Genomic DNA, 21,961 nt, shown 5'->3' with positions numbered 1-21,961 from the left:
AGCAGCTGGGCACTGTAACAGCTCCAGAGCTGCTCTGTAAGGCAAGTAAAAGGGTGTGGGCCCTGCAGCACTACCTGTAGTTTGCATTGTGCATTGGAAGGCACAAAGTAAGCAGACGGGAGGAGAAGTCAGGATAGTGCACAAGGGTGTAGAAGGGAGCGGCTGAAGAAAAGAGAAGTGGAAACAGACAGCAAACTAGGCTGGAGAGAGACCTGTGACAAAGAGATCTGAATTATACGAGAGCCGACCAGGGGAAACACAAATTATGCAGTCAAGTTTCCCACATTTGGGGAAATCGCAGGAGCAGCACACCCAGAGTACAATGGGTGAGCCTTGCCCTGGGAGAAGCACCTTCATGATCATAGTATCTCACCTGGCAGGTAAGTAGGAGTTGGGCTAGAGCTGGGGAGGGTCGCTGCTCGGGTACCCCCCTGTAAAGTGAAGGAGATCCAACTGAGGCAGCACAAGGGAACTCTCGAAAGAAGAACAAGGCTAAAGGAAAATCTGAGACAAAGAAATCTGACTTTTACCAGAGCTGACCAGAGGAAAGCACAAACACAGTCTCCCACTACCACAAATAATGCAGTCAAGTTTCCCACATTTGGGGAAATCACAGGGGTCAGCATACCCAAAATGCAATGAATGAACCTCACCCTGGGAGAAAAATCTTCATGACCATGGTATCTCCTATGCAAAATAAGTATGATTTGGAATAGGGCTGGGGAGGGCCGCTGCTCATGCACATCTCTGTCAAGTAAAGGAGATTCAACTGAGGCAGCACAAGGGAACTTTCATCTGGGGACAACAACTGCAGGGAGAACACATATTTTCAGATGAACATGGGAGGGCAGAAGGCTGCCTAATACTGAAGCACCCCCAAACAACAAACCAAATGCAACAACTAGTCCAAGCATTCCTGGGGGAAGTTCTGCAGAAGACGGATTTGCATACGGTGATGTCATCCAAGCAGTGGGTCAAAGTTGGCTTCAACCCTCATCTGCATATGAAAAGAGAAAAGGGGCGTGCAGGGCATGGCGGCCTTTTGCGGTGCTTGGATGACCCCTAGTTCGCATTAAACACCTCCACCCTCCTTTGGTGTGGGGCTCATGTTGGCCATGCCCCATCCCCTGAAGCATTCAAGCTGATTTCTTGCAGCAGCTGGGCACTGTAACAGCTCCAGAGCTGCTCTGTAAGGCAAGTAAAAGGGTGTGGGCCCTGCAGCACTACCTGTAGTTTGCATTGTGCATTGGAAGGCACAAAGTAAGCAGATGGGAGGAGAAGTCAGGATAGTGCACAAGGGTATAGAAGGGAGCGGCTGAAGAAAAGAGAAGTGGAAACAGACAGCAAACTAGGCTGGAGAGAGACCTGAGACAAAGAGATCTGAATTATACGAGAGCCGACCAGGGGAAACACAAATTATGCAGTCAAGTTTCCCACATTTGGGGAAATCGCAGGGGCAGCACACCCAGAGTGCAATGGGTGAGCCTTGCCCTGGGAGAAGCACCTTCATGATCATAGTATCTCACCTGGCAGGTAAGTAGGAGTTGGGCTAGAGCTGGGGAAAGTCGCTGTTCGGGCACCCCCCTGTCAAGTGAAAGAGATCCAACTGAGGCAGCACAAGGGAACTCTCGAAAGAAGAACAAGGCTAGAGGAAGATCTGAGACAAAGAAATCTGACTTTTTCCAGAGCTGACCAGAGGAAAGCACAAACACAGTCCCCCACTACCACAAATAATGCAGTCGAGTTTCCCACATTTGGGGAAATCACAGGGGTCAGCATACCCAAAATGCAATGAATGAACCTCACCCTGGGAGAACAATCTTCATGACCATGGTATCTCCTATGCAAAATAAGTATGATTTGGGATAGGGCTGGGGAGGGCCGCTGCTCATGCACATCTCTGTCAAGTAAAGGAGATTCAACTGAGGCAGCACAAGGAAACTCTCATCTGGGGACAACAACTGCAGGGAGAACACATATTTTCAGATGAACATGGGAGGGCAGAAGGCTGCCTAATACTGAAGCACCCCCAAACAACAAACCAAATGCAACAACTAGTACAAGCATTCCTGGGGGAAGTTCTGCAGAAGACGGAATTGCATACGGTGATGTCATCCAAGCAGTGGGCCAAAGTTGGCTGGAACCCTCATCTGCATATGAAAAGAGAAAAGGGGTATGCAGGGCATGGCGGCCTTTTGCGGCGCTTGGATGACCCTTAGTTCGCATTAAACACCCCCACCCTCCTTCGGTGTGGGGCTCATGTTGGCCATGCCCCATCCCCTGAAGCATTCAAGCTGATTTCTTGCAGCAGCTTGGCACTGTAACAGCTCCAGAGCTGTTCTGTTAGGCAAGTAAAAGGGTGTGGGCCCTGCAGCACTACCTGTAGTTTGCATTGCGCATTGGAAGGCACAAAGTAAGCAGACAGGAGGAGAAGTCAGGATAGTGCACAAGGGTATAAAAGGGAGCGGCTCAAGAAAAGAGAAGTTGAAACAGACAGCAAACTAGGCTGGAGAGAGACCTGAGACAAAGAGATCTGAATTATACGAGACCTGACCAGGGGAAACACAAATTATGCAGTCAAGTTTCCCACATTTGGGGAAATCGCAGGGGCAGCACACCCAGAGTGCAATGGGTGAGCCTTGCCCTGGGAGAAGCACCTTCATGATCATAGTATCTCACCTGGCAGGTAAGTAGGAGTTGGGCTAGAGCTGGGGAGGGTCGCTGCTCGGGCACCCCCCTGTCAAGTGAAGGAGATCCAACTGAGGCAGCACAAGGAAACTCTCGAAAGAAGAACAAGGCTAGAGGAAGATCTGAGACAAAGAAATTTGACTTTTACCAGAGCTGACCAGAGGAAAACACAAACACAGTCCCCCACTACCAACAAATAAAGCAGTCGCGTTTCCCACATTTGGGGAAATCACAGGGGTCAGCATACCCAGAATGCAATGAATGAACCTCACCCTGGGAGAGTAATCTTCATGACCATGGTATCTCCTATGCAAAATAAGTATGATTTGGGATAGGGCTGGGGAGGGCCGCTGCTCATGCACATCTCTGTCAAATAAAGGAGATTCAACTGAGGCAGCACAAGGGAACTCTCATCTGGGGACAACAACTGCAGGGAGAACACATATTTTCAGATGAACATGGGAGGGCAGAAGGCTGCCTAATACTGAAGCACCCCCAAACAACAAACCAAATGCAACAACTAGTGCAAGCATTCCTGGGGTAAGTTCTGCAGAAGACGGATTTGCATACGGTGATGTCATCCAAGCAGTGGGTCAAAGTTGGCTTCAACCCTCATCTGCATATGAAAAGAGAAAAGGGGCGTGCAGGGCATGGCGGCCTTTTGCGGTGCTTGGATGACCCCTAGTTCGCATTAAACACCCCCACCCTCCTTTGGTGTGGGGCTCATGTTGGCCATGCCCCATCCCCTGAAGCATTCAAGCTGATTTATTGCAGCAGCTGGGCACTGTAACAGCTCCAGAGCTGCTCTGAACGGCAAGTAAAAGGGTGTGGGCCCTGCAGCACTACCTGTAGTTTGCATTGTGCATTGGAAGGCACAAAGTAAGCAGACGGGAGAAGTCAGGATAGTGCGCAAGGGCATAGAAGGGAGCGGCTCAAGAAAAGAGAAGTGGAAACAGACAGCAAACTAGGCTGGAGAGAGACCTGAGACAAAGAGATCTGAATTATACGAGAGCCGACCAGGGGAAACACAAATTATGCAGTCAAGTTTCCCACATTTGGGGAAATCGCAGGAGCAGCACACCCAGAGTGCAATGGGTGAGCCTTGCCCTGGGAGAAGCACCTTCCTGATTATAGTATCTCACCTGGCAGGTAAGTAGGAGTTGGGCTAGAGCTTGGGAGGGTCGCTGCTCGGGCACCCCCCTGTCAAGTGAAGGAGATCCAACTGAGGCAGCACAAGGAAACTCTCGAAAGAAGAACAAGGCTAGAGGAAGATCTGAGACAAAGAAATCTGACTTTTACCAGAGCTGACCAGAGGAAAGCACAAACACAGTCCCCCACTACCACAAATAATGCAGTCGAGTTTCCCAAATTTGGGGAAATCACAGGGGTCAGCATACCCAGAATGCAATGAATGAACCTCACCCTGGGAGAACAATCTTCATGACCATGGTATCTCCTATGCAAAATAAGTATGATTTGGGATAGGGCTGGGGAGGGCCGCTGCTCAGGCACATCTCTGTCAAGTAAAGGAGATTCAACTGAGGCAGCACAAGGGAACTCTCATCTGGGGACAACAACTGCAGGGAGAACACATATTTTCAGATGAACATGGGAGGACAGAAGGCTGCCTTATACTGAAGCACCCCCAAACAACAAACCAAATGCAACAACTAGTAAAAGCATTCCTGGGTGAAGGTCTGCAGAAGACGGATTTGCATACGGTGATGTCATCCAAGCAGTGGGCCAAAGTTGGCTGGAACCCTCATCTGCATATGAAAAGAGAAAAGGGTTATGCAGGGCATGGCGGCCTTTTGCGGCGCTTGGATGACCCCTAGTTCGCATTAAACACCTCCACCCTCCTTCGGTGTGGGGCTCATGTTGGCTATGCCCCAGCCCCTGAAGCATTCAAGCTGATTTCTTGCAGCAGCTGGGCACTGTAACAGCTCCAGAGCTGCTCTGTAAGGCAACTAAAAGGGTGTGGGCCCTGCAGCACTACCTGTAGTTCGCATTGTGCGTAGGAAGGCACAAAGTAAGCATACGGGAGAAGTCAGGATAGTGCGCAAGGGCATAGAAGGGAGCGGCTCAAGAAAAGAGAAGTGGAAACAGACAGCAAACTAGGCTGGAGAGAGACCTGAGACAAAGAGATCTGAATTATACGAGAGCCGACCAGGGGAAACACAAATTATGCAGTCAAGTTTCCCACATTTGGGGAAATCGCAGGGGCAGCACACCCAGAGTGCAATGGGTGAGCCTTGCCCTGGGAGAAGCACCTTCATGATCATAGTATCTCACCTGGCAGGTAAGTAGGAGTTGGGCTAGAGCTGGGGAGGGTCGCTGCTCGGGCACCCCCCTGTCAAGTGAAAGAGATCCAACTGAGGCAGCACAAGGGAACTCTCGAAAGAAGAACAAGGCTAGAGGAAGATCTGAGACAAATAAATCTGACTTTTACCAGAGCTGACCAGAGGAAAGCACAAACACAGTCCCCCACTACCACAAATAATGCAGTCGAGTTTCCCACATTTGGGGAAATCACAGGGGTCAGCATACCCAGAATGCAATGAATGAACCTCACCCTGGGAGAACAATCTTCATGACCATGGTATCTCCTATGCAAAATAAGTATGATTTGGGATAGGGCTGGGGAGGGCCGCTGCTCAGGCACATCTCTGTCAAGTAAAGGAGATTCAACTGAGGCAGCACAAGGGAACTCTCATCTGGGGACAACAACTGCAGGGAGAACACATATTTTCAGATGAACATGGGAGGGCAGAAGGCTGCTTAATACTGAAGCACCCCCAAACAACAAACCAAATGCAACAACTAGTGCAAGCATTCCTGGGGGAAGGCCTGCAGCAGATGGATTTGCATACGGTGACGTCATCCAAGCAGTGGGTCAAAGTTAGCTTCAACCCTCGTCTGCATATGAAAAGAGAAAAGGGGCGTGCAGGGCATGGCGGCCTTTTGCGGCACTTGGATGACCCCTAGTTCACATTAAACACCTCCACCCTCCTTCGGTGTGGGGCTCATGTTGGCTATGCCCCAGCCCCTGAAGCATTCAAGCTGATTTCTTGCAGCAGCTGGGCACTGTAACAGCTCCAGAGCTGCTCTGTACGGCAAGTAAAAGGGTGTGGGCCCTGCAGCACTACCTGTAGTTTGCATTGTGCATTGGAAGGCACAAAGTAAGCAGACAGGAGGAGAAGTCAGGATAGTGCACAAGGGTATAAAAGGGAGGGGCTCATGAAAAAAGAAGTGGAAACAGACAGCAAACTAGGCTGGAGAGAGACCTGAGACAAAGAGATCTGAATTATACGAGAGCTGACCAGGGGAAACACAAATTATGCAGTCAAGCTTCCCACATTTGGGGAAATCGCAGGGGCACCACACCCAGAGTGCAATGGGTGAGCCTTGCCCTGGGAGAAGCACCTTCATGATCAAAGTATCTCACCTGGCAGGTAAGTAGGAGTTGGGCTAGAGCTGAGGAGGGTCGCTGCTCTGGCACCCCCCTGTCAAGTGAAAGAGATCCAACTGAGGCAGCACAAGGGAACTCTCGAAAGAAGAACAAGGCTAGAGGAAGATCTGAGACAAATAAATCTGACTTTTACCAGAGCTGTCCAGAGGAAAGCACAAACACAGTCCCCCACTACCACAAATAATGCAGTCGAGTTTCCCACATTTGGGGAAATCACAGGGGTCAGCATACCCAGAATGCAATGAATGAACCTCACCCTGGGAGAACAATCTTCATGACCATGGTATCGCCTATGCAAAATAAGTATGATTTTGGATAGGGCTGGGGAGGGCCGCTGCTCAGGCACATCTCTGTCAAGTAAAGGAGATTCAACTGAGGCAGCACAAGGGAACTCTCATCTGGGGACAACAACTGCAGGGAGAACACATATTTTCAGATGAACATGGGAGGGCAGAAGGCTGCCTAATACTGAAGCACCCCCAAACAACAAACCAAATGCAACAACTAGTGCAAGCATTCCTGGGGGAAGTTCTGCAGAAGACGGATTTGCATACGGTGATGTCATCCAAGCAGTGGGTCAAAGTTGGCTTCAACCCTCATCTGCATATGAAAAGAGAAAAGGGGCGTGCAGGGCATGGCGGCCTTTTGCGGCGCTTGGATGACCCCTAGTTCGCATTAAACACCTCCACCCTCCTTCGGTGTGGGGCTCATGTTGGCTATGCCCCATCCCCTGAAGCATTCAAGCTGATTTCTTGCAGCAGCTGGGCACTGTAACAGCTCCAGAGCTGCTCTGAACGGCAAGTAAAAGGGTGTGGGCCCTGCAGCACTACCTGTTGTTTGCATTGTGCATTGGAAGGCACAAAGTAAGCAGACGGGAGAAGTCAGGATAGTGCGCAAGGGCATAGAAGGGAGCGGCTCAAGAAAAGAGAAGTTGAAACAGACAGCAAACTAGGCTGGAGAGAGACCTGAGACAAAGAGATCTGAATTATATGAGAGCCGACCAGGGGAAAAACAAATTATGCAGTCAAGTTTCCCACATTTGGGGAAATCGCAGGAGCAGCACACCCAGAGTGCAATGGGTGAGCCTTGCCCTGGGAGAAGCACCTACATGATCATAGTATCTCACCTGCCAGGTAAGTAGAAGTTGGGCTAGAGCTGGGGAGGGTCGCTGCTCGGGTACCCCCCTGTCAAGTGAAGGAGATCCAACTGAGGCAGCACAAGGGAACTCTCGAAAGAAGAACAAGGCTAGAGGAAGATCTGAGACAAATAAATCTGACTTTTACCAGAGCTGACCAGAGGAAAGCACAAACACAGTCCCCCACTACCACAAATAATGCAGTCGAGTTTCACACATTTGGGGAAATCACAGGGGTCAGCATACCCAGAATGCAATGAATGAACCTCACCCTGGGAGAACAATCTTCATGACCATGGTATCTCCTATGCAAAATAAGTATGATTTGGGATAGGGCTGGGGAGGGCCGCTGCTCAGGCACATCTCTGTCAAGTAAAGGAGATTCAACTGAGGCAGCACAAGAAAACTCTCATCTGGGGACAACAACTGCAGGGAGAACACAAATTTTCAGATGAACATGGGAGGGCAGAAGGCTGCCTAATAATGAAGCACCCCCAAACAACAAACCAAATGCAACAACTAGTGCAAGCATTCCTGGGGGAAGGCCTGCAGCAGATGGATTTGCATACGGTGATGTCATCCAAGCAGTGGGTCAAACAACAAACCAAATGCAACAACTAGTGCAAGCATTCCTGGGGGAAGGCCTGCAGCAGATGGATTTGCATACGGTGATGTCATCCAAGCAGTGGGTCAAAGTTGGCTTCAACCCTCGTCTGCATATGAAAAGAGAAAAGGGGCGTGCAGGGCATGGCGGCCTTTTGCGGCGCTTGGATGACCCCTAGTTCGCATTAAACACCTCCACCCTCCTTCGGTGTGGGGCTCATGTTGGCTATGCCCCAGCCCCTGAAGCATTCAAGCTGATTTCTTGCAGCAGCTGGGCACTGTAACAGCTCCAGAGCTACTCTGTACGGCAAGTAAAAGGGTGTGGGCCCTGCAGCACTACCTGTAGTTTGCATTGTGCATTGGAAGGCACAAAGTAAGCAGGCAAGGTCCAGAGAACAGTTAGAGGTCGGAGTAGCACTATCTCAAGTAGTACTACGACAGCACGGATGGATTCTAAATATTCCAAAATCGCAGCTGATTCCGACGACACGTCTGCTGTTCCTAGGGATGATTCTGGACACAGTACAGAAAAAGGTGTTTCTCCCGGAGGAGAAAGCCAAGGAGTTATCCGACATAGTCAGGAACCTCCTAAGACCAGGCCAAGTGTCAGTACAATGCACAATGGTCCTGGGAAAGATGGTGGCTTCTTACGAAGCGATTCCATTCGGCAGATTCCATGCAAGAACTTTTCAGTGGGATCTGCTGGACAAATGGTCCGGATCGCATCTTCAAATGCATCAGCGGATAACCCTGTCTCCAAGGACAAGGATGTCTCTCCTGTGGTGGTTACAGAGTGCTCATCTCCTAGAGGGCCGCAGATTCGGCATTCAGGATTGGGTCCTGGTGACCACGGATGCCAGCCTGAGAGGCTGGGGAGCAGTCACACAGGGAAGAAATTTCCTGGGCTTGTGGTCAAGCATGGAAACGTCACTTCACATAAATATCCTGGAACTAAGGGCCATTTACAATGCCCTAAGTCAGGCAAGACCTCTGCTTCAGGGTCAGCCGGTGTTGATCCAGTCGGACAACATCACGGCAGTCGCCCACGTAAACAGACAGGGCGGCACAAGAAGCAGGAGGGCAATGATGGAAGTGGCAAGGATTCTTCGCTGGGCGGAGAATCATGTGATAGCACTGTCAGCAGTGTTCATTCCGGGAGTGGACAACTGGGAAGCAGACTTCCTCAGCAGACACGATCTTCACCCGGGGGAGTGGGGACTTCACCCAGAAGTCTTCCACATGATTGTGAACCGTTGGGAAAAACCAAAGGGTGGACATGATGGCGTCCCGCCTCAACAAAAAGCTGGACAGATATTGCGCCAGGTCAAGGGACCCTCAGGCAATAGCTGTGGACTCTCTGGTAACACTGTGGGTGTACCAGTCAGTGTATGTGTTCCCTCCTCTTCCTCTCATACCAAAAGTACTGAGAATCATAAGAAGGAGAGGAGTAAAGACTATACTCGTGGCTCCGGATTGGCCAAGAAGGACTTGGTACCCGGAAATTCAAGAGATGCTCACGGAAGACCCGTGGCCTCTACCTCTAAGAAAGGACCTGCTCCAGCAGGGACCATGTCTGTTCCAAGACTTACCGTGGCTGCGTTTGACGGCATGGCGGTTGAACGCCGGATCCTGAAGGAAAAAGGCATTCCGGATGAAGTCATCCCTACCCTGATCAAAGCCAGGAAGGATGTAACCATACAACATTATCACCGTATTTGGCGTAAATATGTTGCGTGGTGCGAGGCCAGGAAGGCCCCTACAGAGGAATTTCAACTGGGTCGTTTCCTGCATTTCCTGCAAACAGGACTGTTTATGGGCCTCAAATTAGGGTCCATTAAGGTTCAAATTTCGGCCCTGTCAATATTCTTCCAAAAAGAACTGGCTTCTGTTCCTGAAGTTCAGACGTTTGTCAAGGGAGTACTGCATATACAGCCTCCTTTTGTGCCTCCAGTGGCACCTTGGGATCTCAATGTAGTTTTGGGATTCCTAAAATCACATTGGTTTGAACCACTCACCACTGTGGACTTAAAATATCTCACATGGAAAGTGGTAATGCTGTTAGCCCTGGCTTCAGCCAGGCGTGTCTCAGAATTGACCAAAACAAAAAACTGCAACAAACGAGCGCCTAATCATCAAAATAAAAAGTGAAAACCAATACGTGTTTCATAGAATTAAATAATCACAATTTTATGTTCCTGATAGTCTGCGCTTGCCGGAATACTATGTGTAGTATTGTGGTGATAGCATAGAAAAAGAACAAACGGCTGCGCTGAATATCAGGAACGAAACATGATGTACAGAGAGCCAACGTAAAAAATAACAATGTTTATTAATAAAACATATAAAAAGATTAATTGTCAAATAACCGGTGAAAAATATATACAAATATATATAAGAACAGTCACTAGACGTGAACTAGTGGTATATTGTAATGACTCAGCTTATTGGGGTGAAAAGTTCAGTGATTCACTTGTTAGATAGTTGATAAATACCAGGTGTGTTGGTAGGATCCTAATGAATAAAAAAGTCCCTCAGTTGAAATTGATATTCAATACCTTTCCAAAATGGGCTGGTAAGAGCCGAGCGTCCTCGGCTTCAATGTCCTGCAATGCCCATATACGCTGTGCAGCGGAAAGGAATGGACCGTCTCTCTCACAACCCGGTCGTGGCGGCGTGTGCGCTGAAGCCGCTGATGTCGGATGCTGTAGAAGGAGGGTGCAGCGGGGACCAAGGAACACCTGGAAGATTTCACCTGAGCTAAGTGTGGATAGGGGCGGGTCCTGACGCGTTTCGTCACGTTCACGTGACTTTCTCAAAGGTAGAATGTTCTTATATATATTTATATATATTTTTCACCGGTTATTTGACAATTAATCTTTTTATATGTTTTATTAATAAACATTGTTATTTTTTACGTTGGCTCTCTGTACATCGTGTCTCAGAATTGGCGGCTTTATCCTATAAAAGCCCTTACCTAATTTTTCATATGTGGTGCCTGCGGCTACTAGGGACTTGGAGGATTCCAAGTTGCTGGACGTAGTCAGGGCCCTGAAAATATATGTTTCCAGGACGGCTGGAGTCAGAAAATCTGATTCGCTGTTTATCCTGTATGCACCCAGCAAGCTGGGTGCTCCTGCTTCTAAGCAGACGATTGCTCGTTGGATTTGTAGTACAATTCAGCTTGCACATTCTGTGGCAGGCCTGCCACAGCCAAAATCTGTAAAAGCCCATTCCACACGGAAAGTGGGCTCATCTTGGGCGGCTGCCCGAGGGGTCTCGGCTTTACAACTTTGCCGAGCAGCTACTTGGTCAGGGGAAAACATGTTTGCTAAATTCTACAAATTTGATACCCTGGCTGAGGAGGACCTGGAGTTCTCTCATTCGGTGCTGCAGAGTCATCCGCACTCTCCCACCCGGTTGGGAGCTTTGGTATAATCCCCATGGTCCTTTCGGAGTCCCCAGCATCCACTAGGACGTTAGAGAAAATAAGAATTTACTTACCGATAATTCTATTTCTCATAGTCCATAGTGGATGCTGGGCGCCCATCCCAAGTGCGGATTGTCTGCATTACTTGTACATAGTTATTGTTACAAAAATCGGGTTATTGTTGTTGTGAGCCATCTTTTCAGAGGCTCCTTCTGTTATCATGCTGTTAACTGGGTTCAGATCACAAGTTGTACGGTGTGATTGGTGTGGCTGGTATGAGTCTTACCCGGGATTCAAAATCCTTCCTTATTGTGTACGCTCGTCCGGGCACAGTATCCTAACTGAGGCTTGGAGGAGGGTCATAGGGGGAGGAGCCAGTGCACACCAGCTAGTCCTAAAGCTTTTACTTTGTGCCCAGTCTCCTGCGGAGCCGCTATTCCCCATGGTCCTTTCAGAGTCCCCAGCATCCACTACGGACTATGAGAAATAGAATTATCGGTAAGTAAATTCTTATTTTCTGGACTGTGTCCAGGATCATCCTTAGGAATAGAAGACGTGTCGTCGGAATCAGCTGCGATTTTGGAATATTAAGAATCCAACCGTGCTGCCGCAACACTACTTGAGATAGTGCTACCCCGACTACCAACTGTTCCCTGGATCTTGCCCTTATCCGGAGATCGTCCAAGTAAGGGATAATTAAAACTCCCTTCCTTCGAAGGAGTATCATCATTTCGGCCATTACTTTGGTAAAGACCCGGGGTGCCGTGGACAAACCAAACGGCAGCGTCTGAAACTGATAGTGACAGTTCTGTACCACAAACCTGAGGTACCCTTGGTGAGAAGGGTAATTTGGGACATGGAGATAAGCATCCTTGATGTCCAGAGACACCATATAATCCCCTTCTTCCCGGTTTGCCATCACCGCTCTGAGTGACTCCATCTTGAATTTGAACCTTTGTATGTAAGTGTTCAAGGATTTCAGATTTAAATTAGGTCTCACCGAGCCGTCCGGCTTCGGTACCACAAACAGCGTGGAATAATACCCCTTTCCCTGTTGTAGGAGGGGTACCTTGATTATCACCTGCTGGGAATACAGCTTGTGAATGGCTTCCCATACCGCCTCCCTGTCGGAGGGAGACGTCGGTAAAGCAGACTTTAGGAAAACGGCGAAGGGGAGACGTCTCGAATTCCAATTTGTACCCCTGAGATACCACCTGAAGGATCCAGGGGTCCACCTGTGAGTGAGCCCACTGCACGCTGAAATTTATGAGACGGGCCCCCACCGTTTCTGTTCCTGGGAACTGGCTGTTTGCTGCAGCCTTTTTCCTCTCCCTCTGCCACGGGGCAGAAATGAGGAGCCTTTTGCCCGCTTGCCCTTATGGGGCCCAAAGGACTGCGCCTGATAATACGGCGTCTTCTTATGTTGAGAGGCTACCTGGGGTAAAAATGTGGATTTCCCAGCCGTTGCCGTGGCCACCAGGTCTGTTAGACCTACCCCAAATAACTCCTCCCTTTTATAAGGCGATACTTCCATATGCCTTTTGGAATCAGCATCACCTGACCACTGTCTTGTCCATAACCCTCTTCTGGCAGAAATGGACAGCGCACTTACTCTTGATGCCAGTCGGCAAATATCCCTCTGTGCATCACGCATATATAGAAAGCATCTTTTAAATGCTCTATAGTCAGTAATATACTGTCCCTATCTAGGGTATCAATATTGTCAGTCAGGGAATCCGACCAAGCCACCCCAGCACTGCACATCCAGGCTGAGGCGATTGCTGGTCGCAGTATCACACCCGTGTGAGTGTATATACATTTTAGGATATTTTACTGCTTTCTGTCAGCAGGTTCCTTAAGGGCGGCCGTATCCGGGGACGGTAGTGCCACCTGTTTAGACAAGCGTGTGAGCGCTTTATTCACCCTAGGGGGTGTTTCCCAATGTGCCCTATCCTCTGGCGGGAAGGGGTATGATGCTAATAACTTTTTAGGAATTAACAGTTTTTATCGGGGGAAACCCACGCATCATCACACACTTCATTTAATTCCTCAGATGCAGGAAAAACTACAGGCAGTTTTTTCTCACCCAACATAATACCCTTTTTAGTGGTACTGGTATTATCAGAAATGTGTAAAAACATTTTCCATAGCCTCAATCATGTAACGTGTGGCCCTACTGGAAGTCACATTCGTCTCTTAATCGTCGACACTGGAATCAGTATCCGTGTCGGCGTCTGTATCTGCCATCTGCGGTAACGGGCGTTTTAGAGCCCCTGATGGCTTTTGAGACACCTGGACAGGCACAGGCTGAGTAGCCGGCTGTCTCATGTCATCAATCTTTTGTAAAGAGCTGACACTGTCACGTAATTCCTTCCATAAGCTCAGCCACTCAGGTGTCGACTCCCTAGGGGGTGACAACTCCATTACAGGCAATTGCTCCGCCTCCACACCATTTTCCTCCTCATACATGTCGACACAATCGTACCGACACACACACACACAGGGAATGCTCTGATAGAGGACAGGACCCCACTAGCCCTTTGGGGAAACAGAGGGAGAGTATGCCAGCACACACCAGAGCGCTATATATATATATATATATACAGGGATAACCTTATATAAGTGTTTTTCCCCTTATAGCTGCTGTATTGTTATACTACGCCTAATTAGTGCCCCCCTCTCTTTTTTAACCCCTTTCTGTAGTGTAGTAACTGCAGGGGAGAGCCAGGGAGTTTCCCTCCAACGGAGCTGTGAGAGAAAATGGCGCCAGTGTGCTGAGGAGATAGGCTCCGCCCCCTTCTCGGCAGCCTTTTCTCCCGTTTTTCTGTGGAATCTGCCAGGGGTTAAAATTCATCCATATAGCCCTGGGGGCTATATGTGATGTATTTTCGCCAGCCAAGGTGTTTCTATTGCTGCTCAGGGTGCCCCCCCCTAGCGCCCTGCACCCTCAGTGACCGAAGTGTGAAGTGTGCTGAGGAGCAATGGCGCACAGCTGCAGTGCTGTGCGCTACCTTGGTGAAGACAGGATGTCTTCTGCCGCCGATTTTCCGGACCTCTTCTTGCTTCTGGCTCTGTAAGGGGGCCGGCGGCGCGGCTCTGGGACCGAGCTCCGAGGCTGGGCCTGTGTTCGGTCCCTCTGGAGCTAATGGTGTCCAGTAGCCTAAGAAGCCCAATCCACTCTGCACGCAGGTGAGTTCGCTTCTTCTCCCCTTAGTCCCTCGATGCAGTGAGCCTGTTGCCAGCAGGTCTCACTGAAAATAAAAAACCTAAAACTAAACTTTCACTAAGAAGCTCAGGAGAGCCCCTAGTGTGCACCCTTCTCGGCCGGGCACAAAAATCTAACTGAGGCTTGGAGGATTGTCATAGGGGGAGGAGCCAGTGCACACCAGGTAGTCCTAAAGCTTTACTTTTGTGCCCAGTATCCTGCGGAGCCGCTAATCCCCATGGTCCTTACGGAGTTCCCAGCATCCACTAGGACGTCAGAGAAACACTGATAGAGTACATTATATTTATGAATTAATTGCTTCCAGATTCTGCAGCAGCATCATCAGCACCACCAGTGTTACTCACAGTCACTTCACACTGACTGCTGCACAACACATCACTTAATTTCCGGGCCGCCCGCCACCTGGTGAAGAGACATGGGAGATGAAGGACCAGCAGTGCCACGTTGAGCGGAAGTATTGTGAATTAGTTACCCACACACTCCTTGTGACACCTGCTCCCCGTCTGCCCTCCCACCCGCCGCCTGCCGTCCGTAACCCGCACTGACAAGTAAGTCTCAGCAGAATGTGTCTGCCAGCAGCTCCCAGTCCCTCCTATAGGAACACTGCCAGTGGTGTGGCGGCCGCGGCACACTAGGACTGAGAGACCGCAGCAGGAGGAAAGCACAGGTGGGCGGGAGGAGAGCATGGGCGGACATCACCACGTCACATTGCAAGGTGACGCCAGTCCCCCCAGTGAGGCCGCCGACGAATGCACTCAGCATAGTATTAGCAGCAGGCAGAGGGGGGTCGGGTGCAGCGGTGGTGGGAGGTACGGAAATGAGCTGCAGGCTAGGCTCCACCGATCACACAGTCAGCGATCACTGTGCTACAGCAAGCGTGGCGTGCAGCGGTGCTGGACATTAGGGAGTGCCTGTGCGCACCAGGCACCCCCTGTACGCACGCCTATGCGCTACCACCCCCCATATGCCACACTACATCACTATGCTACAGCCCTCCCATATGCTGCACTTCATAATTACACTATACCCCCCATACAACATACTACATCACCACACTACACTACTCACAATAAAATTAAAACATCCCAGTTCCTCATTCTTAATGAGCTCACGTGAGTTCTCTCCCCAACGGAGCTCCAGACCAAGTAACAATGAAGACACCAGCAGCGTGTAGGGGGCAGGCCTGGTCCACTTGTCAGGAGAGAGCAGTCACAGGAGGGTAAGAAGGGGGCGGGGCCTAGTCCTACAGACGGGAGAGAGCACAGACAGGAGAGAGCAAGGTACAGGGGTAGAAGGGGACGGAGCCTATTCTTACAGGCTTTCAAAATTCGACTTTAAAATTCGACATTTGACAAATTCGACTTTTCTGCAATGGTACAAATGCGGCAATTCGACAAAAGTATATTCAATTGAAGTTTGTAAATTCGACAACAGTGCTTTTAAACAGTAAATTCGTCATTTTCAATCCGCCACACTTTGCTGGCGGAATCTAATAAAAAAAATTTAAAAACATGTTTTTTTTTTGCAGTTTTTTTTTTTTGGTAATAGCATATCTATTTATATTAGAAGGGATTAGGTACTTGGTTTGTCTTTTTTGGAGGCACAAGTATTATTTATATATTTTTTAAAATATTATTTATTTTTTAAATGGAATGTGAAAAACCCGGAAAAAAAATTGCGTGGGTCCCCCCTCCAAAGCATAACCAGCCTCGGGCTCTTCGAGCCGGTCCTGGTTCTAAAAATCCGGGGGAAAAACGGACAGGGGATCCCCCGTATTTTTAAAACCAGCACCGGGCTCTGCGCCTGGTGCTGGTGCAAAAAATACGGGGGACAAAAAGAGTAGGGGTCCCCCGTATTTTTTACACCAGCATCGGGCTCCACTAGCTGGACAGATAATGCCACAGCCGGGGGTCACTTTTATACAGTGCCCTGCGGCCGTGGCATTAAATATCCAACTAGTCACCCCTGGCCGGGGTACCCTGGGGGAGTGGTGACCCCTTCAATCAAGGGGTCCCCCCCCCCCAGCCACCTAAGGGCCAGGGGTGAAGCCCGAGGCTGTCCCCCCCATCCAAGGGCTGCGGATGGGAGGCTGATAGCCTTGAGAAAATGTAAAGAATATTGTTTTTTCTAGTAGTACTACAAGTCCCAGCAAGCCTCCCCCGCAAGCTGGTACTTGGAGAACCACAAGTACCAGCATGCAGGAGAAAAACGGGCCCGCTGGTACCTGTAGTTCTACTGGGGAAAAAATACCCAAATAAAAACAGGACACAGACACCGTGAAAGTATAACTTTATTTCCCACCTGCCGACACACACATACTTACCTATGTTGACATGAAGCAGTCGGTCCTCTTCTCCAAGTAGAATCCACGGGTACCTGAAAATAAAAGATAATTATACTCACCTGATCCAGGTTCCAGATTAAATCCACGTACTTGGCAAAACAACAAACCGAACACCCGGACCAGACGGACTGAAAGGGGTCCCATGTTTACACATGGGATCCCTTTCCACGAATGCAGACATCCGAATCTCGCGAGAATCCGACAGCGGGATGATGACGTTCGTGCGCGCTCAGGCTAGCCGAGCAAGGCGGGAAGGTTCGAACCTGCCTCGGACCCGTGTAAAATGGGTGAAGTTCGGGGGGTTCGGATTCCGACGAACCGAACCCACTCATCACTAGTATGTACGTGAGTGTCAGGTGCCGTGCGCGTACATACGTGTCAGTGCCGTGCGTGTACGTACGTGTGTGTCAAGTGTCGTACGTGTACGTGTGTGTGTGTGTGTGTGTGTGTCAGGTGGCGCGTACCTACATGTGTGTATGTCAGGTGCTGTGCATGTGTGTACGTACAGGCGTGTGTCAGGTGCCGCGCGTGTACGTACGTGTGTGTGTGTGTGTGTGCCAGGAGCCGCGCGTGTACATGCGTGTGGGTGTCAGGAGCCGTGCGTATACGTACATACGTGTAGGTGTCAGGTGCCGTGCGTACACGTATATATGTGTGTGTGTCAGGAGCCGCGCGTGTTCGTACATGTGTGTGTGTGTGTGTCAGGAGCCACGCGTGTGTGTGTGTCAGGAGCCACGCGTGTTCGTACATGTGTGTCAGGTGCCGCACGTGTATGTGTGTGTGTGTGTTAAATTCCGCGTGTGTACGTACGTATGTGTGTGCCTGGAGCCGCGCGTGTACATACATGTGTGTGTGTGTCAGGTGCTGTACGTGTATGTGTGTGTCTCAGGTGCTGCACGTGTATATGTGTGTATCTCAGGTGCTGCATTTGTATGCGTCAGCTGCCACGTGGGTGTCAGGTGTTGAGCGTGTATGTGTTTGTGTCGCATCTGTATGTGTGTGACTGTCAGGTGCTGCACGTGTATGTGTGTGTCAGGTGCTGCATGTATATATGTGTGTGTTAGGTGCTGTTCATGTATGTGGGAGTGGCAGGTGCTACATGTGTATATATGTGTGAGTGGCAGGTGCTGCGTGTGTATACGAGTGTGTGTGAGGTGCTGCGAGTGTATGTGTGTGTTAGGTGCTCTGAGTGTATATGATTGTGTGTCAGGTGCTGTGCGTGTGTGCGTTAAATGCCACATGTATGTATGTGTGTCAGGTGCTGCGTGTGTGTGTGGGTGTGTCAGGTGCTGCATGTCTGTGTGTGTGGGTGTGTCAGGTGCTGCATGTGTGTGTGTGTGTGTGTGTCTGTCAGGTGCTGCATGTGTGTGTCAGGTGCTGCATGTCTGCGTGTGTGTGTCAGGCGCTGCATGTCTGTGTCAGGTGCTGCGTGTGTGTGTGTCAGGTGCTGTGTGTGTGTGTGTGTCAGGTGCTGCGTATGTGTGTGTGTGTCAGGTGCTGCGTGTCTGTGTCAGGTGCTGCGTGTCTGCGTGTGTGTGTCAGGTGCTGCGTGTCTGCGTGTGTGTGTCAGGTGCTGCATGTCTGCGTGTGTGTGTCAGGTGCTGCGTGTGTGTGTGTGTGTCAGGTGCTGCGTGTCTGCGTGTGTGTGTCAGGTGCTGCGTGTCTGTGTGTGTGTGTCAGGCGCTGCATGTCTGTGTGTCAGGTGCTGCGTGTGTGTGTGTGTGTGTCAGGTGCTGTGTGTGTGTGTCAGGTGCTGCGTGCCGTGTGCGTGTGTCAGGTGCGTGAGTGTGCGTGTGTCAGGTGCGTGAGTGTGTGTGTGTCAGGTGCGTGAGTGTGTGTGTGTGTGTCAGGTGCGTGAGTGTGTGTGTCAGGTGCGTGAGTGTGTGTGTGTCAGGCGCTGCGTGTCTGTGTGTGTCAGGCGCTGCGTGTCTGTGTGTGTCAGGCGCTGCGTGTGAGTGTGTGCGTGTGTGTCAGGTCCGTGTGAGTGTCAGGTGCTGCGTCTGTGTGTGTGTGTCAGGTGCTGCGTGTGTGCGTGTGTGTCAGGCGCTGCGTGTGCGTGTGTCAGGCGTTGCAGGGAGGGCGGGGGGGGACGGACACACAGCAGGGAGGGCGGGGGGAGAACGGACACACAGCAGAGAGGAGGAGGGGGGGTGGACAGACACAGCGGGAGGAGGGGGGGTGGCCTGACACAGCGGGAGGAGGGGGGGTGGCCGGACACAGCGGGAGGAGGGGGGGGTGGCCGGACACAGCGGGAGGGGGAGGGTGGCCGGACACAGCCGGAGGGGGGGGTGGACGGACACAGCGGGAGGGGGGGTGGCCGGACACAGCGGGAGGGGGGGGTGGCCGGACACAGCGGGAGGAGGGGAGGGTGGCCGGACACAGCGGGAGGAGGGGAGGGTGGCCGGACACAGCGGGAGGGGGGGGTGGCCAGACACAGCGGGAGTGGGGGGGGGTGGCCGGTCACAGCGGGAGGGGGGGTGGCCGGACACAGCGGGAGGGGGGGGGTGGACGGACACAGCGAGAGGGGGGGGGTGGCCGGACACAGCGGGAGGGGGGGGTGGCCGGACACAGCGGGAGGAGGGGAGGGTGGCCGGACACACAGCAGGGAGGGCACGGGGGGGAACACACTGCAGGGAGGAGGGGGGGACACACAGCAGGGAGGGCAAGGGGGGGGGGGCGACGGACACACAGCAGGGGGGGGGAGACGGACACACAGCAGGGAGGGCGAGAGGGGGAAGGGGGGGTGACTGGTGACCATAGAGACCTTGATAAATACCGCATACTGCAGGTAGGGAGGGCCGGACACAGCGGGAGGAGGAGGAGGGAGGAGTGGCCGGACACAGCTGCCCGAGACGCCTCCTACTGCCAGCCGCACCACAGACGCGGGGAGGAGACGCAGGCAGCCACCAGGGAAGGTCCGGCGGGCGGCCGGGCACACAGCGGGCAAGCGGGCGGGCGAGCGGGCGAGCGGGCGGGCGGGCGGGCGGGAGGGGAGGGTGGCCGGGCGGGCGGGAAGGGAGGGTGGCCGGACACGCGGGGGAGAAGTGGAAGCTGGGTACACAGCGGTGGGCTGCCTGACAGAAATCACCCAGTGCTACGCAGCTCCGGCGATCTCCTCCCGCTTCATGGACCTCAATGAACTCACACGCCGGGAACCGCTGGCTGTCCTCCTGCAGCTCCACGTGACTCCTTCCCGCTCTGTCTCCTCGTGCCCAACTGCCAGAGCTACTCTCTGTACACCCCCTGCTGGCGGTCACTGCGCAGGCGCAACAAATTGAAATGCCCTATCTCTATAATGGGGCATATTTCTCTTAATTAAAAAAACCCTATAACTTTCTGAAAAACCACAACCCCAAAAGGCACTACACTGGGGCATACTCTATCTAGTAAAACAAACCCCAAGTCTTAATTCATCCTCTATCCTGAGTTATGCCTTCCCAAAAAAATCTTCATTCACTCTATAGGAAAACGTTGTCAAAAAGCCACAGAGGGAGTGGCAGAAAAAAACTGACAGTTGGAACTTTAGCTTACTCCCAATTCCTCATTTTTTATTATTTTGCCCTGAAATTTGGCCTGCAGCAGCGGGTGACGATTCTACGCGTCCATGCCAAATTTCAGCTCAGTACGTCCTATCAGTTTTGAGGTGTAGCCCCTCAAACACCATGCCCCCATCTCAGAAGTTCCCTATGGGAGAATTCCGTTTGTTCGATTCAGCCTTAATATAAGGGCACGACCGTGCCCTTATAATTGACAGTATTGTTTTCTTTCAAAAATCCACTTAATTTTCTTTACCCGATTATTAAAATGGTAATTGACAAAAACAAACTACATTGTCACCAGAAGAGCAATACAAAATGTACTAGTGATATATTAAAATCATCTTTCCAGCTTGAATTTCAATGATGCATTGGCGCAACGATTTTGTGAGAAACATCTTCACCCTTAAATAAAGATTTTCTTAATTCCTTACCTGTGTGCTAATTAGATATCACCTTGTTTTCACATTAAACAGACTTCCACATGAGAAAACAGCAAGGATGCAGTGGCGTTAATGTTTCCTGGTGTCAACCTGTATTATTTCAGTAGATATTGAAATGAGGATGCATCTTGCTGCCTTTCCAATGAAGCAAGTTTAATTTAGTAATAGGTGAAAAACCATCCCTACAAAGATGTTAATCAGATACTTGGCTTTGTGGACACTTTTCAGAGAACAAATTTGTTAGCATAAAAATAAAGCCAGAAAATGAAGAGCTGTTTAATCAGTCAATTGGATTTTTTTGCCAGCATATTTCTTTTTCTCTGCAACCCACTGCTAAATTGTGCTTCCTAGCTGTTTTTATAAAATCACTGAATCAAATCTAACTCTGATTACATCAGAGAAGGCCAGGTACCCTACACCATAACAGGGGTTTTCGAAATTTTGACTTGTCTACTTAAATATCACCAAAATCTGATCACAAGGTCAATTACGTCCCTGGGTGGGATTGAACCACCAAACTTTTGATTAATAGCTGAACACACTAACCGATTGCGCCACAGAGACACTTTGCAAAAAGTACATACTGACAAAGACTAATAAGCATTCATCTAGAACGTTTCCTAGAAAAACTTTAAAAAGTCAATAATCTGGAGAGTTTTTGTAAGATGTTTCTTCCAGCAACCAATGAAGAAACACATTGGTACTTTCGCATGATGAGTGAGTGCTTCAGGATCTCTTGCACTTACATGTGCAGCAGAGTACTGCACTGGAAGCATGCTGGGCCCATAACCCAGAGGTAGGCAGATTGAAACTATCCTTTGCTATATGCATTTTTTTTTTGTTCATTAAAGTAATCCAAAACTGGGATTGATATTTTAGCTTTTATTTTTACTTAAAGTACAATAACTTTTACCATTTTAATTTGTTTTAATAGTATATTGACAGTATTGTTTTCTTTCAAAAATCCAATTAATTTTCTTTACCCGATTATTAAAATGGTAATTGACAAAAACAAACTACATTGTCACCAGAAGAGCAATACAAAATGTACAAGTGATATATTAAAATCATCTTTCCAGCTTGAATTTCA

At 50.2% G+C, this 21,961-nt stretch overlaps 13 non-coding genes and 1 pseudogene across 13 annotated transcripts; all 14 read right to left on the bottom strand.

Annotated features, from left to right (window-relative positions):
- Positions 1 to 225: 225 nt before the first annotated feature.
- On the bottom strand, positions 226 to 388 carry LOC134989096 (U1 spliceosomal RNA). Its single transcript, XR_010194421.1, has one exon. It is a non-coding gene; the product is annotated as a U1 spliceosomal RNA (small nuclear RNA).
- A 152-nt stretch (positions 389 to 540) lies between these two features.
- On the bottom strand, positions 541 to 704 carry LOC134989066 (U1 spliceosomal RNA). Its single transcript, XR_010194393.1, has one exon. It is a non-coding gene; the product is annotated as a U1 spliceosomal RNA (small nuclear RNA).
- Positions 705 to 1,378: 674 nt separating this feature from the next.
- On the bottom strand, positions 1,379 to 1,541 carry LOC134989084 (U1 spliceosomal RNA). The gene has a single exon (XR_010194409.1). It is a non-coding gene; the product is annotated as a U1 spliceosomal RNA (small nuclear RNA).
- Positions 1,542 to 1,693: 152 nt separating this feature from the next.
- Positions 1,694 to 1,857, bottom strand: LOC134989059 (U1 spliceosomal RNA). The gene has a single exon (XR_010194386.1). It is a non-coding gene; the product is annotated as a U1 spliceosomal RNA (small nuclear RNA).
- A 674-nt stretch (positions 1,858 to 2,531) lies between these two features.
- LOC134989087 (U1 spliceosomal RNA) lies at positions 2,532 to 2,694 on the bottom strand. Its single transcript, XR_010194412.1, has one exon. It is a non-coding gene; the product is annotated as a U1 spliceosomal RNA (small nuclear RNA).
- A 152-nt stretch (positions 2,695 to 2,846) lies between these two features.
- On the bottom strand, positions 2,847 to 3,011 carry LOC134989090 (U1 spliceosomal RNA). The gene has a single exon (XR_010194415.1). It is a non-coding gene; the product is annotated as a U1 spliceosomal RNA (small nuclear RNA).
- A 671-nt stretch (positions 3,012 to 3,682) lies between these two features.
- LOC134989030 (U1 spliceosomal RNA) lies at positions 3,683 to 3,845 on the bottom strand. Its single transcript, XR_010194363.1, has one exon. It is a non-coding gene; the product is annotated as a U1 spliceosomal RNA (small nuclear RNA).
- A 152-nt stretch (positions 3,846 to 3,997) lies between these two features.
- On the bottom strand, positions 3,998 to 4,161 carry LOC134989047 (U1 spliceosomal RNA). The gene has a single exon (XR_010194375.1). It is a non-coding gene; the product is annotated as a U1 spliceosomal RNA (small nuclear RNA).
- Positions 4,162 to 4,832: 671 nt separating this feature from the next.
- LOC134989082 (U1 spliceosomal RNA) lies at positions 4,833 to 4,995 on the bottom strand. Its single transcript, XR_010194407.1, has one exon. It is a non-coding gene; the product is annotated as a U1 spliceosomal RNA (small nuclear RNA).
- Positions 4,996 to 5,147: 152 nt separating this feature from the next.
- On the bottom strand, positions 5,148 to 5,311 carry LOC134989094 (U1 spliceosomal RNA). Its single transcript, XR_010194419.1, has one exon. It is a non-coding gene; the product is annotated as a U1 spliceosomal RNA (small nuclear RNA).
- A 674-nt stretch (positions 5,312 to 5,985) lies between these two features.
- On the bottom strand, positions 5,986 to 6,148 carry LOC134989040 (U1 spliceosomal RNA). The gene has a single exon (XR_010194372.1). It is a non-coding gene; the product is annotated as a U1 spliceosomal RNA (small nuclear RNA).
- Positions 6,149 to 6,300: 152 nt separating this feature from the next.
- On the bottom strand, positions 6,301 to 6,464 carry LOC134989058 (U1 spliceosomal RNA). The gene has a single exon (XR_010194385.1). It is a non-coding gene; the product is annotated as a U1 spliceosomal RNA (small nuclear RNA).
- Positions 6,465 to 7,163: 699 nt separating this feature from the next.
- Positions 7,164 to 7,298, bottom strand: LOC134989079 (U1 spliceosomal RNA; annotated as a pseudogene).
- Positions 7,299 to 7,450: 152 nt separating this feature from the next.
- LOC134989060 (U1 spliceosomal RNA) lies at positions 7,451 to 7,614 on the bottom strand. Its single transcript, XR_010194387.1, has one exon. It is a non-coding gene; the product is annotated as a U1 spliceosomal RNA (small nuclear RNA).
- Positions 7,615 to 21,961: the final 14,347 nt, after the last annotated feature.

Source organism: Pseudophryne corroboree, unplaced genomic scaffold (genome assembly GCF_028390025.1).
Source record: "Pseudophryne corroboree isolate aPseCor3 unplaced genomic scaffold, aPseCor3.hap2 scaffold_1094, whole genome shotgun sequence".
Classification (NCBI taxonomy): Eukaryota; Metazoa; Chordata; class Amphibia; order Anura; family Myobatrachidae; genus Pseudophryne; species Pseudophryne corroboree.
Note: the sequence above shows the minus strand (reverse complement) of the source record. Positions and strands in the feature narration are given on the sequence as shown.